The 4,697-nt window shown below is 35.7% G+C and overlaps 1 non-coding gene across 1 annotated transcript; it reads right to left on the bottom strand.

Moving 5' to 3' along the window:
• Nucleotides 1-3,316: 3,316 nt before the first annotated feature.
• On the bottom strand, nucleotides 3,317-3,420 carry LOC144217908 (U6 spliceosomal RNA). The gene has a single exon (XR_013330986.1). It is a non-coding gene; the product is annotated as a U6 spliceosomal RNA (small nuclear RNA).
• Nucleotides 3,421-4,697: the final 1,277 nt, after the last annotated feature.

The raw sequence follows: 4,697 nt of genomic DNA on the forward strand, positions 1-4,697 counted from the left end.
TTAAGGAACTTTTATTTGAGAAGGTAATCTAAATTTTCATTAAAACAAAATCATTTTGAGTGGTTGTTATATGCAAATACTTTTGTTTTTCCACACTGGCTAAATGAATAGTGAGTATATTAACTAATATTCTTATTAATTAGAGTCATAGTCACACAGGGAGATTTATCCAGGTGCAGCCTTTCTCCAGATGGTGATTCCTTGATGAGCTTGTCATGGTTTAGGACCTGGGCCTATCACTATCCTAAAGAAAATCAAACTCGGGAATGCTAATTGACACAAGTTCACAAGAAAGCAACGCATATAATTACAGTGCAAATTCACTAATTTATAATGCAGTGTATTTTAGTGGTTTCCTTCCTAAAACAACTTCATTTTTTTTAATGTCTTTATTTTTGAGAGAAAGAATGCGCACCCAAGTGGGAGAGGGGCAGAGAGAGGGGTCAGAAGATCCAAAGCGGGCTTTGCAGTGATAGTGAGCCCAATGAAGGGCTCGAACTCACACGCCTCAAGATCATGACCTGAACCCTGTGAGATCATGACCTGAGCCAAAGTTAGATGCTCAACCAGCAGCCACTCAGGCATCCCAAGACAACCCTCATTCTTTAATTTCTCACAGTTGTCTTATTTACTGTTAACAGATCCTAACATACTAAGGTCACTACTATGAAATGGGAAATTTTGATCTACCCATCAATATTGGTCAAGAATCTCAGATATTATCATATGTCTTTAATAGAATGGGATGCAGTGAAGGGCCTGCACCTGGAACAAAAGATCTGACTTCAAGTTAACATTTCTCCTATAAACTAGCTCTATGACAACACTTAAACCTATCAAGTTTCAGTTACTTCATCCGTAAAATAGAGTGTTAATGATGTTTTAGGATCAAATGAAATAACATTAAAGGATCAGAGGTAAAAAATGCACTATTGGGGGCACCTGGCTGGCTCAGTTGGCAAAGCATGTAACTCGTGATCTCAGGGTTGTGAGTTTGAGCCCCATATTTGGGAGTAGATATTACTAAAAAAGTAAAAAAACTTTAAAAAATCAGAACAAGAAAATGAGGGATCATTGACCACCCTGTGAGTATAAATAATATTAAGTCCAGCACATCATTAACCAGAGCAGACACAGTCATCTGAAGGATGTGATGAGATATAGTAGGATGCTTGTCAGGTAAGCTGTGATTCATAAGATAATAAACCAAAACAAATTTTAAAAGAAATATACTATTGTAATACATTTTAATTTTATTTTAATGAAAGTAGACCAATTGACATACTGGTTGTAGGGATCCAGATTATTGCTACATATGTTAAAGTGTTAGGTAACAAGTATGGAATTGTTCATAAAAATGTACTAAAAGGTTAATAATAAATTACAAACTATTAAACAAGGGAATATATGATACATATAATGTTATGGCAACATAGACTAAAATAAAGAGACAAATCTTATTCAGGGAGTTCAGTTGCTTAGATAAGAGAACTTAATTCCTTGGCAAGGAGTAATCTTTTAGTAAGAGAGGCAAAGTAAGTTTCTTTGAAGTGAATAGCTAATACCCTGAATCTAATTACTTAAGATAGTATTTAACTGATTGATAGATATTCCCTAAGTTGTTCCATTTTATTTAAAGGTCATTATACTACATTCTTGTTGGTGCTATAACAACCTGGCACAAATTTAGCGGTTTAAAACTACATAAATTCACTCTTATAATTCTGGAGGTCAGAGGTTAGAAATCAGTTTCACTGAGCTTAGCTAAAGTCAACATGTCAGCAGGATAGATTTCTAGAAGCTCTGTGGGGAAAATCAGTTTCCCTGTCTTTCAGCTTCTAGTGGTCACTTATGTTCCTTGGTTTATGGCCACTTTCTCCATCTTCAAAGTATATCACCTTAATCTCTGCTTCCATTATCCCGTTGCCTTCTTTTATGTTTTTGACTTCTGTGTCCTTCCTATTAGGCCTATTGTGATTATGTTGGGCCCATATGGATAATCCAAGTTGATTTTCCATTTCAAGAATCTTGTTTAGTCACCTCTGCAAAGTGTATTTTACCATGTAAAATAACATTCACAAATTCCAGAGATTAAGATGTGGACATATTTGAGTACCATTATTCAGCCTAACATACTAACGAACATGAAAAATAGTACATAGCAGTTATGCATTCTTTTCTCTTTTGCTACCTGAGCCAAATTATTCCCTACTGTCTCAACAAAGCAAAATTTGTCCAATTTAAAAGAATTTTAAAATTATCCTTTATATGCACCATGCCTCAATAAACCTGAAAAGATTATTTTTTTAAAAAATCTATCCAAGAAATACTATGACCCAAGACCAGCTAATTTGGCATTACTGCCAGAAGGATGCAAAAGATGTGAAAACCTTGATTATGAAAGTAGACATAATTGCTGAAATGAAGAAAAATTAATTTAATGAAATGAATAATTTCTGAATTATGTGTCTATATTTTATCTTTTATCCAAACACACTAGACCATTATAGAATACCCAGGCAAGTGCAATAATTAAGTTCACCTATTTTTGTTAGTTTATTGACTTTCCATCATAAAAACCATAGCTTTACACATACTTTAAATTTGGCATTATGAAGGTATATTTTAGGGCAGAAAGACAGAATATCACTTATGTAACAGTTTGTTAACTTCCTTTGTAAGTTGTGTTTTAACATGTCAACAAAATCCATACCAACATTTCCATCTCCCTAAATATGTAGATTTCTTTCCCCTATAGAAAGGACCCACAAGCTCTTTCTGTTAAAGGACCAGATAGTAAATGTTTTAGACTTTGAGAGCCATGCTGTCTCTGTCACAGCTATTCAGTTCTGCCATTGTGGCATGAAAGCAGCCATACACAATACATCAATAAATGAGCATATATGTCTTCCCATTAAACTTTATTTACAAAAACAGATGGGGCCCCACATTTCTTAGTTTTCTGACCCCTGCAAAACAGTATGCCAGGAAATATCTGGCATCTCAACTTGAATGACTGTTGGCCAGTATTGAATCCAGGCTTCAGTTAACCAAACAAGCACATTCAGACCTAATATCAGGTGCTCAAGGTAACACTAAAATCTCAAATCCTGAATGAATGAAACGATATAAATATACTTGCCCTTACTAGCCTTTACATTTTATTCTTTTTAAACAGACATGCCTAGAATCGACCTAAGTTCTCTCTGACACAAATTAACAAGGCCTTACTGTTTGATGTATAAGCCAGTGTTGTGCTCCAGGTTCAGACAAAAGGGGGTGCATTGTGTGTACAGAATTATATTTTATTTTATTTTTTAATATGGAATACTTCATGAATTTGCATGTCATCCTTGTTCAAGGACCATGCTAATCTTTGTATTGTTCCAATTTTAGTATATGTGCTGCTGAAGTGAGCACTGTGTGTAGAGAATTTTAAAGCAATAATAAACCAACTAAATGTCTTCTGCTTTTTATTATCACCATGTGCCAGCAATTATAAAAATGTCAATAATAAGTTCCTCCATTCTGCTGGGGTGGCTCCACCACCAGCATTTTTTTTTTTTTTTTTAATGCTACTGTTAGGTTATTTTCTCTAGGTATTGATTAGACATTTCTCTTTGTGGGCCATGCTACGTTTAATTCTCTCTATATGCCTGAAGATAATGAGGGGAAATGGGAGATCCTCCAGATAAGAGGTAGTCCCTTGTGATGTAACTGACCCAAGAGAAATTTCTGAAAAGACTTTTATGTGATGAAAAGATGTTCAACATCACTCATCATCAGGGAAATACAAATCAAAACTACAATGAGATACCACCGCACACCGGTCAGAATCGCTAAAATTAACAACTCATGGGTCACCTGGGTGGCTCAGTCGGTTAAGTGTCTGACTTCGGCTCAGGTCATGATCTCATAGTTGGTGAATTCGAGCCCGCAGTGGGCTCTGTGCTGACAGTTCAGAGCCTGGAGTCTGCTTCGGATTCTCTCTCTCTCTCTCTCTCTCTCAAAAATAAATAAACATAAAAAAAAACCACTCAGGTAATAAAAGATGTTGGCAAGGACTCAGAGAAAGAGGAACTCATTTGCACTCCTTGTGGGAATGTAAACTGGTGCAATCACTCTGGAAAACCGTATGGAGGTTCCTCAAAATATTAAAAATAGAACTACCCTATGACCCAGCAATTGCACTACAAGGTTATCTATCCAAAGGACACAGGTGTGCTGCTTCGAAGGGACACATGCACCCTAATGTTTGTAACAGCAGTATCAACAATAGCCAAAGTTGGAAAGAGTCCAAATGTCCATTGACTAATGAATGGATAAAGAAGATGCGGTATATGTAGATATACAGTAGAACATTACCTAGTGATAAAAAAGAATGAAATCTTGCCATTTGCAACAACATTCATGGAACTAGAGTATATTATGCTAAGCTAAATAAATCAGAGAAAGACAAATATGATTTCACTCATATATGGAATTTAAGATACAAAACGTCAAATAGGGTAAGGGAAGCAAAAATAAGATGAAAACAGAGAGGGGAAACAAACCATAGGAGACTCTTTCCTTTTTTCTTTTCTTTTTTTGTGCCTATTTTTTTTTTTTTTGAGAGAGAGAGACTCTGTGTGTGTGTGAGCAGGGGAGGGGCAGAGAGAGAGGGAGACACAGAATCCAAAGCAGGTTCCAGGCTCTGA

This window comes from Crocuta crocuta, unplaced genomic scaffold (genome assembly GCF_008692635.1).
Source record: "Crocuta crocuta isolate KB4526 unplaced genomic scaffold, BGI_CrCroc_1.0 scaffold159, whole genome shotgun sequence".
Classification (NCBI taxonomy): domain Eukaryota; kingdom Metazoa; phylum Chordata; class Mammalia; order Carnivora; family Hyaenidae; genus Crocuta; species Crocuta crocuta.